Source organism: Mustela putorius, unplaced genomic scaffold (assembly GCF_011764305.1).
Source record: "Mustela putorius furo isolate JIRA1106 unplaced genomic scaffold, ASM1176430v1.1 tig00000224_pilon_pilon_pilon, whole genome shotgun sequence".
NCBI lineage: Eukaryota > Metazoa > Chordata > Mammalia > Carnivora > Mustelidae > Mustela > Mustela putorius.
Window position 1 is genome coordinate 12,770,995 of NW_025421321.1, and position 13,151 is coordinate 12,784,145.

Below are 13,151 nucleotides of genomic sequence, written 5' to 3' on the forward strand. Positions count from 1 at the left end.
ACCTGTGTTAGTTTTGCTTCTCCGACTTTGACATCCAATACAGGGGAGAAAATTCCCTTATGCTTCTGCCAGGGGGAGGGGAAAAGGAACCATTTTGAAATAAACCAGAATACTCTGCTCTCAACAAGGCCTGCTTTTAGAAGGAACTATTTTACCACAGCCTAAACTACTGTAGTTTTATCAGATCCTACTTTACCTCAGGGGAGGAAAATACCCTACTCTAGCCTGTTTAGTGTCCCATGTGGGAGAAGGGAAATACCCACCCCAGCTCCTTATAGCCTTTCATGTAGAAGAGAATATCCAACTCTAGCCCACATCAGCCATCCTGCCCCACCTCAGGGGGGAGGAAAAAGTCCCTTGTGAGTCACTTAGAAAGGTCATAGTTCAGAGGCACAGGTTCATGGAAAGACTGAGATCTTATCATAGGACTAGAGAATGTTTCCCCTCACCCATACCCTCACCAATGCATTACTAAAGGCCTATTTACTACATAGTAAATAGTTCCTTTCACCCAGCACAGCATGTCTAGCTATCTAGAAAATGTTAAAAGGCATTCTAAAAAGCAAACACACAGCAGGGCAAGAATGTTGGAATTATCAGAGTGGGAATTTATTTATTTATTATTTTTATTGGTTTAAAGATTTTATTTATTTTAGAGAGAAAAAGAGAGTGGGCAGAGGGGCAGGGGGGCAGGGACAGGTAGGCTCTGTACTGAGCTCAATGTGGGGCTCCATCTCTCCATCTTATAATACTGAGATCATGACCTGAGCCAAAACCAAGGGTCAGATGCTCAACTGAGTCAGCCACTTAGACTCCCCTCAGACCAGGAATTTAAAACAGTTTTGATTCCTATACTAAGGGCTCTTATCAATAAAGTAGATACCACGTAAGAAAAAATGGGCAATGTAAGCAGAGAGATGGAAACTCTAAGAAAGAATCAAAAGGAAATTCTAGAGATCAAAAACACTAAGAGAAAACAAGAATGTCATAGCTTGTCTCACTGGTAGAATGACACACGTGAGGAAATAATCTCTGAGTTTGAGGATAGGCCAAAAGAAACTCCCAAAACAGAAGCAAAGATAAAAAAAAAAAAAACAAAAAACCAAAAACATGAAATAAAAGAAACAGACTATCTAAGAACTGTGGGGCTATATAAGGTATAATGTGTATAATGGAGACACCAGATGAAGAAAACAGAGATAAACAGAAGAAATATTTGAAACAAAAATGACTGAGAATATCTGCAAATTACTGTCAGACACCAAACCACAGATCCAGGTAGGTTGGAGAATACCAAGCAGGACATATGATAAAAACAAAACATAATAACAAACTTCACCTAAGCCTGTCACATACAAACTTCAGAAAGTCAAAGATAAAGGAAAGGAATCTTGAAAAAAGCCAGAAGGAAATTATACCTGACCTACAGAGGAGCAAAGATAAGAACTGCATCTGACTCATCCCCAGAAACCAGTCAAACAAGAAGATAACAGAGTGAAATATATAAAGTACTGAGAAAACCCCCCCACCAACGTAGAATTCTGTACCCTATGAAACTATTCTTCAAAAGTGAGAGAGAGGGGCGCTTGGGTGGCTCAGTGGGTTAAAGCCTCAGCCTTCGGCTCAGATCATGGTCTCAGGGTCCTGGGATCAAGCCCCACATCGGGCTTTCTGCTCAGCCGGGGGCCTACTTACCCCCCAACCCTGCCTGCCTCTCTGCCTATTTGTGATCTCTCTCTCTGAATAAAATCTTAAAAAAAAAAAAAAAAAGTGAGGGAGAAATAAAGACTTCCCTTAGATAAATAAAAATTTAGACAATTCACTGACAGTAAAAAGAAACTCTTCAGGGAGAAGGAAAACTATCAGTCAGAAACTCAGATCTACATAAAGAAAGAAAAACTCCAGGAGATGAAACTTCTTTCTTCCTTCTTTACTGATCTCACAAATAAGTTTCTCAAAATAACTGCAACTAATATATCCAATTATGTGTACTTATATGTATATAAATATGGATGCTTATGCATAAGTGAAATGACAGCACTGATACAAGGAATGGGAGGGAGAAATTATGATTATTTTGTTGTTATAATGTATTTGCATTAATTACTGAGCATTAGAATGTTATATGAAAGTGGATTTGGATTTGTTGTAAATGTGTACTACAAACTCTGGGGCAACCACAAACATCAGTAAAAAAAGAAAAGTAACAGATATGTTAAAAAAAAGAAGAGAAAATGGAATCATATGAAATATTCAACTGAAAACACAAAAAGCAGAAGAAAGTGGAAAATAATAATAAGAACAAAGAACAAGGATGTCAAATGGAAAACAGGAGCAAAAATGGTAGTTATTATATCAATAATCACTTTAAAAGTTGACAGTCTAAATACAGTTGACCTTTGAACAAGACAGCAAATGGGGTGTTGATCCCCTGCACTGTTGAAAATACAAATATAACATTTGACTGCCTCAAAATCACTCCTGCTAACTGTTAATAACCTTCTGCTGACTGGATGTCTTACAGATAACATAAACAGTTGATGAGACATACTTTGTATGTAATACGTACTGTATACTTTCAACAAAGCTAGAGAGAAGAAAATGCTACTAAGAAAATAAGGAAAATACATTTATAGTACATTTAAAAAAAAAACCACTTACAAGTGGACCCACACAGTTCAAACCCATGTTGTTCAAGGTTCCACTATATGCCAGTTAAAAGAGATTGTCAGAGTGGATCAAAAAACAGGACCCAATTATATTTAATCTATAAGAAGCATACTTTAAATATAAGACACATAGAGATCAAAGGCATGGAGAAAGATATACTGTCCTAACACTAATAAAAAGAAGGCAGGAGTAGCTATATTAATATGGACAGAGCAGATTTCAGAGCAAGGAAAGTTATCAGGAATAGCAAATGAAGTCAATTCTCAAAGAAGACATTAAATCTTTAATGTGCATGCACCTAACAGCAGAGTATCAAAATATGTGAGGCAAAAACAGAACTGCAAGGAGAAACAGATGAATCCACTGTTATGTTTAGAGACATCAACACATCTCTATCAGAAATGAACAGATCCAGAAGGCAGAAAATCAGTAAAAGCATAGTTGAAGTCAATAGCATTAGCAGTCAACTGAATAAAATTGATTGCTATGTCTAGCAACTACTTCATCCAACAACAGCAGAATACACATACTTCTCAAGCTTACATGCGATACTTACCAAGACAGACCACATTCTGAGCCGTAAGACAAACCTTACCAAATGTAAAAGAATTTTTAAAAAATCATACAAAGTCTGCTCTCAGACCACACTGGAATTAAATTAGAAATCAAAACTAAAAACATAATTGGAAAGCCCTCAAATGCTTGGAAATTAAATAACACACTGCTAAATAACACATGGGTAAAAGAAGAAATCCTAAGAGAAATTTTAAAATATTTTCAACTGATTGAAAATAAAAACACAACTTCTCATAATTAGCAGGATACAGGAAAACCATTCTTGAAAGGCACAATCTACCAAAACTCATAAAAGAAATAGATAATGTAAAAGGTCAATGTGTATTAAAGCAATCAAGTCAATAATTAATAACTTTCCAACACAGACAACACCAAGCCCAGATGAGTTGCCTGGTGAATTTTACCAAATATTTAAATTAGAAATTATATCAATTCTCTATAATATCTTCTAAAAGATGAAAACAGAAGGGACATTACAAGAAAAGACAACCATGGCTCAATATCTGTCATGAATATAAACCTAAAAAAACTCAACAACAGACCAGCAAATTGAATCCAACACAGCATAAAAAGAAATATAAACCATAAACAAGTAGGATCTATCTCAGGTATGTAAAACAAGTTCAACATTTGAAAATCAATTAATGTAATCCTTCACATCAACAGGCTAAAGAAGAAAAATTACATAAACCTATAGATAGATGCAGAAAACACATTTGGCAAAATCCAACACCCACTCATGCTCAAATCTTTTAGCAGCCAAAAAATACAGAAGAACTTCAACTTAATAAAGAACATCTACAATAAATCTACAACTAATATTATGCTTACTGATGAAAAACTAGAAGCTGTCTAGTTTTAAGTACAAGGAAAGTCTCTCCCCCCTCCCGCTACCCCTTCTCAATATTTTATTGGAAGTACTAGATTATGCAATAAGACAAGAAAAGGAGATAAGAGGTGTAACGATTGGAAATAAAACTGCCTTTATTCACAGATGACACAATTGTCTATATAGAAAACAAAGAACTGACAAAAATCTGAAACCAGTAAGTGATTATAGCAAGGTTGCAGAATATAAGGGTAATATACAAAGCTCAATCATGTTCATGTAGACCACTAAAGAACAACTGGAATTTGAAATTAAATATATGATGATATTTATATTAGCACCTAAGAACCTGAAATACTTAGGTGTGAATCTAACAAAATATGGACAAAGTCTATGTGAGTAAAACTGTGATGGAAGAAATCAGAAAAGAACTAAATGAAGGGAGAGATATTCCATATTCATGGGTAGGAAGTCTTGGTATTGTTAGGATGTCAACTCTTCTCAAGGCATTCTCAATCAAAATCCCATAAAGTTATCTTGTGGGTAATGATAAAAGGAATCCAAAGTTTACATGGAGAGGCAAAGACCCAGAAGAGCAAACATAATATTGTAAAGAGCAAAGTTGGAGGACTGAGACTACCTGACTTCAAGACCTACTCTATAGGTATAATGATTAAGACAGTGTGTATTAGTGAAAGAGTAGAGGAGCAGATCAGTGGAACAGAATAGAGAACCAAAAAGAGATCCCCATAATAATACGACCCCTCTTTAACAGAGGAGCAAAGGCAATACAGTGGAGCAAACATAGTTTTTTTTCAACAAACAGTGCAGGAACACCTAGACATCCACACACACACAAATGAATCTAGACACAGATTTTACACCCTTCACAAAAATGAATGGATCACAGACCTAAAAATGAAATTCAAAACTCTGAAACTCCTAGGAGGTAGAAGAAAATCTAGATGATGTTAGGTATGGTGATGACTTTTAAAATACAACCCCAAAGGCCTGATCAGTGAAAGAAAGAATTGATATCTGGATTTCATTAAAATTAAAGACTTCAGGTTTGCAAAAGACAATATCAAGAGAATAAGATAAGCCATAGACTGGGAGAAAATATTTGCAAAATACACATCTGATTACAGACTGTTAACCAAAATACACAAAGAATTCTTGAAACTCAACAATAAGAAAATGAACCATCCAAATAAACATGGGCAAAAACCTGAGCAGAAACCTCAGCAAAGACATACAGACGGCAACCAGGGATAGGAGAAGATGCCAATATCATATGTCACAAGGGAAGTGCAGCAAATTAAATCGACAATGAAGACACCACTGCACGCTTCTAAGAATGGCCCAGATCCAAGACACTGACACCAAATGCTGGGGAAGGTATGTAGGAAGCAACAGGAATTCTCATTCATTGCCAGTAGGAATGCAAAATGGTATAGTCACTTTGGAAGACAGTCTGGCAGTTTCTTCCAAAACTAAACATACCCTATCATACAATCTAGCCCTCAGACTCCTGGAATTTACCCAAATGAACTGAAAACTTACGTTCACATGAAAACCTGCACATGGATGTTTACAGCAGTTCTATGCCTAATCACCAAAACTTGGAAACAACCAGGCTGACCATCAGCAGGTGAATGGATAAACTGGTACATCTGGACAATGGAATCTTACTCAACACTAAACAGAAATGATCTACTGAACTGTGAAGAGACATGGAGGGACCTTAAATGCATATTGCCAAGTTAAAGAAGCCAATCTGAAAAGCCTCCATATTGTCTGACATGTGGGAAAGAAAAACTACGGAGACTGTAAAAGGCTCAGTAGTTGCCAGTGATTGGGGGGAAGCAGCAGAGCGCAGATGATTTTTCGGGCAGTGAAATGATTCTGTATGATACCATAATGGTGAACACAGGGCATCATATACTGGTCCAAACTCATGGGATGTACAACCTCAAGAGCGAATCCTAAAATAAACTGAGTGACAATAATGGTCAGTGTGAGTCTGCGAATTGTAATAAACGTACCTGTCCGGTGGGGGATGCTGAGAGTGGGGGAAACTGTGTGTGAAGGTGGGGGGAGATGGGAAACCTCTGTACCCTCCCCTCAATTTTGCTCTGAACCTAAAACTTCTCTAAAAGTCCAAGTCTATTAAAACACACAACAACAACAACAAAAAAAACCCACAGACAGACAAAACTTTTTGAATGAAACCAAGGAGAGTGGCTGGACCTCGTTCTGGCCCCACTTGGCCTGTCACTGGCCTGGAGGGAGGGCCAGCACAGACCCCCACCCCAGCTCAGGCTTGGAAGGCGGAAGCTGAGCTATGGAGCTCAGGCCCAAAGAACCAAAGATGAGGGGGCAGGGCAGGGGTGCTGGTAGGAGGAGTCTTTCTCAGACAATATAAACATATCAGAAAGCTGAGCCACAGCCTAGCCAAGGTGCTGACTTGGTTCACTGGATTTTTGCCAGCAATGTCTGGAAATCCTCAGGCCCATCCTGCACTCCAGGATTCTGCCCTACCTTCCCAGTCCCACTCCCCACAGCAGCAGCTACCCTTTGACGCTCAGCTTACCTCACCAGCCCCTGCCCACCAGGCCCATGAACGCTTTCTTTTGCCTCTTCAGGAGGTGACAGTAAGGACAAGAACAAAGCAACCAAAATGTAAACAATTTCTTAGCAAGGGCAATGTAACTACATAATTTGGCCTCTGGCGCCCTCTGCTGTTAAAATGCTAAACCTGTCTGTCCTAAACTGGCAAGTCAGCAGAAACAGAAATGGTTTGGGGAGACATCTTCACTTTTTTACTCTTAAAACACTATTTTTTTTTTCTTCAAAGATTTTTGCTTTCTATTTTTAAAAAACTCTGTCACTTCCCTGGGAGAGCCATATAGTTTTCTTAATATATATAAAAAATTCTCAAAGATGTGTTCAAATGGATGGCACGAGACAGTGAAAACTGAATGGGAAGAAATCAGAGAGCGAGACAAACCATGAGAGACTCTTAACTCTGGGAAACAAACTGAGGGTTGTGGAAAGGGAGGTGGGTGGGGAGATGGGGTAACTGGGTGATGGGCATTAAGGAGAGCATATGATGTGATGAGTATTGGGCATTGTACGCAACTGATGAATCGTTGAACACTACATCTGAAACGAATGATGTACTGTATGTTGGCTAATTGAAGTTAAATTTAAAAAAAGATAGTGACTTTGAAAGTACTTTGAAAAGTCTGGAAACATGAGAACAAAGCTGGCTGAGGAAGGGGAACTGGAGGTAATTCCGGCAGCCATAATGGGTCCCCCCCCGAGGCTGGGGGTGATGCCCAGAGGCTGAAGACCAGTGAAAATAAAGTGGACGTGCTTGCTGGAACCGAAAGAAACTGGATGTTCACTCACATTAATGGGGGCCAAACCAACCACCCAAACTGTCCTTCCCCAATTCCCACCTCACTATTGCTGGTGAACACCAAGGCCAAGGGCCATTAGCCCGGGGCTGCCAATACTGGCTTTTCGAAGGCTTCCCTGTCCAGGCTGCCTCGAATGTTCATTTCCAGTGGTTTCATCCAGATAATTCACGCCGGGGAGAAATCGAGCAGGGTTTTTAGGAGAATAATGATTCTACTACCACCCAGGTACTCATGGTTGTTGAGTTCCTGCTCCGTTCTGAACGGTGCTGCAGCACAGGACCTACATTTCCTATCATCCATTCTAGCGGCCTTCGGAGAGATCTTATTGCCGCGTCTATACCCTTTCCTTAGCTAACATCGAGGATGGTGTTAAGGCCCGTCAGAGTGTTGGGAATTTCTTCCAGGCAGGGAGATGAACTTCTGAGAGCAATGACAGAGCCACGCCTGAGGAGAGGCAGGCCTGTGTGTCCGGCAGAAATCTCTTTATGTTGGGCTGATTTGGCCCTTGAGCATGAGTCAGGGCATTGGTTCGATTTCATGGCTGGTCACAGTCGGCGACGCTGTGCTCACAGGGAGGACAAACAATTATCAACGGGAAGCTGTGTACGTATGAAACAGCTGTGTCATACAAGTTGGCAGGAGTGAGAGGCTGTAGGGTCCCGGGAGGAAGATGAACAAGGGAGGGTAGAGGGGTACTGCCTGGGGGTCACACTGGGTACCAAATCTCACCGGACAGAGATCTGGGAGTCCTGATTACACTGGAACCACCATTCAAAGCTTTCCAGAGACTGACTAGTCAACTGTCTGCTGCCCAGCGTTCTTTGGATGAAAACCCTGGCAGAACCCTCCACCAACCTTGGGAGCATGGCCCCTGGCATCGCCAGGTGTTCCTGCCACAGAATCCAAATCAACCAAGCGGACTCCTGTGGCATTTCAGTGCTGAGCACTGAGCTGCTTCTTCCTTCCATGCCCTCATGGGCCTCCCATGCCCTTTCATGCCCTCAACGTACAGCTGGTTGCCTACCTAAAATGCCTTCCCTTTTGCCCTCCTTCCTGTTCAGGTCCTTCTCCTCCCTCATGGTATATCTGAAGCCCCCCTCTCTCTCCAAAGCCTGGCCTGACCACCCGAGTCCTGAGGGCCTCTCTTGTCCATGAATTGCTCCCCCTTATTTCTGACTGGCTGCTTGACTATTATTAACTTGTTCATGTTTACCACTCAAGTGGAAGTTTCTAGAAAGTTAAAGTAATGCTCTATCTCCAAGTTCTCCATGCCTTGCACAATGTAGAGTGTCAAGCTTTTAAATGAATACTAACCCTGAGGGGAGCGGCTGAACGTAGGCAGCATAATGGCAACTATCGGACTAGACCCCAGTAGGTACGATGTGTCTGAAATCCTAAATTCTCTACGCAAGCATTGTCAATCATGTAAAATTCAGTGCCAAGGTGAAAGAAGGGAAAGCAGTTAGCCAACGTGACTTTATTTAAAAACAAACAAACAGAAGTCCCCGTATGTAATTACCTCCTCGTGGGACTCAACCATAGAAAGACTGAGGTTTAACATTATTTCAGGACTTCTAGGGGCCTTTCTTCCATAACTACTCACACGTAAGCAGGAGGATGCGTGCACAAGGGTGTGGGAAGCAGCAGAAAATAGTGAGGATACAGAAACGAGTCAGTGTCCCTCAAAAGGGCAATGCTGCAGTCACACGTGGAATGTTCATAACATGGGACACTAATCAGCCACTAAAATGACTAAAGTAGGCCTACACATACTGACTCGGAAATAGTCTAAGTCACACTGGTGGAAAAGCGGATTACGGAGCGATGTACAGAGGATTTCATTAACAAATATTTATTGAGAGTCAGCGTGTGAGGCACTGCTATAGGTGTTGGGGAAACAGAGAGCTAAGTGGGTGGAAAAAACCCTCTTCCCATCATGGATCTTTGTATTCTGAAGGATGTAAAGAAAAAGAAGTAATTTATAATATTAGAAGGTGGTAACTGTCAGGAAGAAAAAGCAAGCAGAGGAAGCTGATGGAAGGTAAGAGATGAGTTGTTAAAAGGGTGGTCAAAGTAGCCCTCACAGAGGAGGTAATAGAGAGAGAGAGAGAGAGAGAAAGAGTGTGTGTGTGTGTGTGTGAGTGTGTGTGTAGGGGGAACACGGACAGCTTCTAAGACAGTTCCCAATGACCTCCACCTGGCATCTGTTCCCTTATGTTATTGTTTCCCAATGAGTGTGTGCCAGATGTAGTCATCTGTTCTCGTGAACAGAAAATGTCAAAAGTGCTGGGGTGTCATTTTTGACATCAGGCTACAAAAGACTGTGGCTTCTGTTTTGAGCATCCTCACTCACTTTCTTGTTTGCATGCTCTGAGGGAAGCCAGTTACCATATTGTGAGCCGCCCTGGGCAGATGCCGATGTGGCAAGGAATGGATGTGTCCAGCCCGGCTAACAGCCAGCGAGGACCTGGGGCTCCAATAGTCACATGAGCAAGATCGGAAGGGATCCTCGCCCAGTCAAGGCTTCAGGTGAGTCTGGAGCCCCAGCTGTCAGCCTGCCTACAAGCTCATGAGAGACCCTGAGTCAGAAGCACTCAGCTGGGCTGCATCTAGACAGAAACTCTGAGATAACACTGGTGGTTTTAAGCCACTAGGTTTTGGAACAGTCTGTTATGCAGCACCAGAAACCCAACACAGAGACAGTGAGCGAGTGAGAGAGCGACTGAGTTTAGATATCCATGAAGCAAACGTACACCACACAGCCATGGAAGGACCCACTGAATTTAAGTCTAGGGATGGAAGTAGAAAGAGAACATGAAGAAGGACTTCAGCATCTATTATATAGAGATAATTAAGTCTTGCTAGAATCTTCCAGAGCAAGAATTTTTTTCTTTTTTTGAAATTTGTTCTTTTTTTTTTTTTTCATTCTAAAAACCCAAGCAAAACTTGAAGTTACGACAAGGAGCCTCGTTGTTAGGAAAATAATTAAGGACTAACACGCTCAGAATGATGAGAATAAAAATCCTTTTTTCTGTGTTTAAAGTTTTTTAAATATCCAAAACACTTTTTTTTTTTTTTTTAAAAAAAGGAAGAAGGAAGGAAGAAAGATGGGAGAAAGGAAGGAGGAAGGGAGTGAGAGAGGAAGAAGGAAGGACAGGAACGGGCTGGACGGGAAGGGAAGGAGGAGGAAAGCAGAGAAGAAGGGAGGGAGGAGGAAGGAAGGAGTGGGGGGAGGGAGGGAGGAGGAGGGAGGGACAGAGGAGAAGGGAGGAGGGAGGGAGTTTCATTGTCATTACAGTTCTCAGAAGACAGGAGGGCAGTTGAGCTTAGAAGAAAGCCCAGGAGATTAGAAGGAAGCCAGAGTGACTTCCCTACCGCTGCCCAAACGGGCAATCATGCAGTCAGGACCAAAACAGCTTCCCAGACACCTACCCTGTGATCTTGACGGACCACAAATCCCTAAGTCATTGGTCCTCCAACACAACGACCCCTTCCTCATCCCTTCTTGGAGAGCAAGGGATACTCTGAGCCCTCAGAGTTCCATGAAAGCAGCCTCAGATCACGGCAGTTATTAAAACGGGCTCTCAGAGAAGGGCAGGGGGCCCAGAAGGGGCTTCTTTGGGAATCTCTAGGCCAGACCCTTCCCCAGTGTTCTGTTACCCCTGCCTGGGAACAGAGGTGGAATCCAAGCAGACAGGCTGGTGCAGGGGAGCCCGTCTCACACAGGGATGAGAAACAATTGGGGCTTCCACAGGCCCCCGCAGGGCACACTGGGAGCTGTGTAGAGAGCTCCGGCTTTCTGCTAACTTGCCCCCTGGTGCTGAGGACTTCGTGGCAGCGGGGCTGGAGATGTGAGTGTGGGATCACGGGCAGAAGAGAAAGGGGAGGTGCTCTATAAGGCAAGTAGAATGGTGCTGAGGACTTCGTGGCAGCGGGGCTGGAGATGTGAGTGTGGGATCACGGGCAGAAGAGAAAGGGGAGGTGCTCTATAAGGCAAGTAGAATCGCTCACCTTCTTTAGAGAAGAAAACAAAAATCACAAGGTCTTAGGTGTCTGTCCCTCCAGGGGGACTGACTCCATGAGTCAGTGGAAAAATAAAGCACCAGTGCAAAAGGGCCTAGACAAGTCCAATGTGCTACATACAACTAAGAATAAATATATGCTATCAATTAAACCAAAAAAGAGTGGGGGTGTGCCTAGGCAGGTTCATGGTGCAGGTGAAGTCAGGTTGGAGAAGCAGCACAGTTAAAAAAATGAAAAACAGAAATGATTCAAATGCCTCAGGGCCTTAGTGATGGATGCTGGTATCTGAAGGTTTGGAGTCAGTTTCTAGTTTCTGGTCTAACAGTAGTTGGGTGGCCGGGGCGGGGGGCTCAGGCAGACCCACAAACGAGTTTGGAGAGAGACTCAGACTCAACAGGCACTTGAAACCCAAGTAAAAAGACAGGAAGGAAATATTTTGTCCGCTCACTCAGTGCTGGTGTTCTTCTACCCTCGACCAAGGGGCTCGGTTATGCAACAATGGTCTGTGTGCATTCTCCCAGGGCCTGGTGCCTCTGGGCCGTGGGGTGACAGGGAGGTGGCAGCCCAGAGGGCACAGGTGGGTCCCCAGAGGTCCCTGGCTGTAACCTCCTTGTGCACACGGTCCAGTCTCTCCAGTTCTCCACTCTTGCTCCCATACAACAGGGTGATTCTGTACCTCCTACCTGGTCCACACAGGGATGGTCCTCAGAAGTATGGGCACAACCCCCAAACCCAGAGGGAGTGACCAAGATAGTCTTGTGGATCCTTCCCTATAGACCCAAGCTCTCAAGAAAGCTGTTCCACTGACCACTTGTGACCCTATTTCCAGGAATGGGATGGGCAATAAAGCGAAAGCCATAGACCAGGGGATGGGCCCCAGCCTAGGGTAGCAAGGCAGCATGACCCCACAGAGGTGGGGAGTTGATGGAGGGTTCTGGAGCTGGAGAAGGCACGGTGCACAGATCAGAGTCCTTGGGGTGGGGGGAACACCAACATCCTGTGATGCTTCGGGACCCTGGGCAGCTCTCTAATCCTCGGTTGTTTCTTAGCAATCACAGCAGCAGAAGCAGACTCAGGCCCTGCCCTGGCCTCTTCTCGTACCCTTTCCACAGGGTACGAGGGCTGCAGGGCAAAAAGATGTGAGATCGAGAAGGGATCCAAAGAGAGAAGACAACATGGTGGACCTGAGGCAGGGGAGCACTCTGTAGGATGAGGGAGGACTCCTGTTCTCACACAGCTGTCCAAGCTCCCCCAACATCCAATGCCAAGAGTGAACCCTGGTGTGTACAATTTGTTACCCGGGTAACAATTTAGCAATATAGGTTCAGCAACTGAAACACACAGACCTCTCGGTGGGGGGACATGGCAGTGAGGAGGCTGTGTGCACATGGGGATGGGGCAGAGGGGGTAGATGGGAAATGTCCACACATTTCTCTCCATTTTGTTGTAGGACTTAAAGCTGCTCTTAAAAAAACCAAACCAAAAAACAGTCTGCATTAACTGAGGGGCAGGGGAGAGTGAGAGGGGTGAGGAAAGGAGCAAGGGGAAGCGAGCCCATCGTGGTAACGGAGGAACTGGAGAAGGGAGATCTGCAAATGTGTGCTGGAGACCCTACGTTCTAAACAGCC

General features: G+C 43.3%; 1 protein-coding gene across 7 annotated transcripts in view; it reads right to left on the reverse strand.

Moving 5' to 3' along the window:
• PRKCE (protein kinase C epsilon) overlaps nt 1-13,151 on the reverse strand; it is a 517,695-nt gene that overhangs the window by 153,036 nt on the left and 351,508 nt on the right. The gene's annotated exons all lie outside the window — the stretch shown is intronic.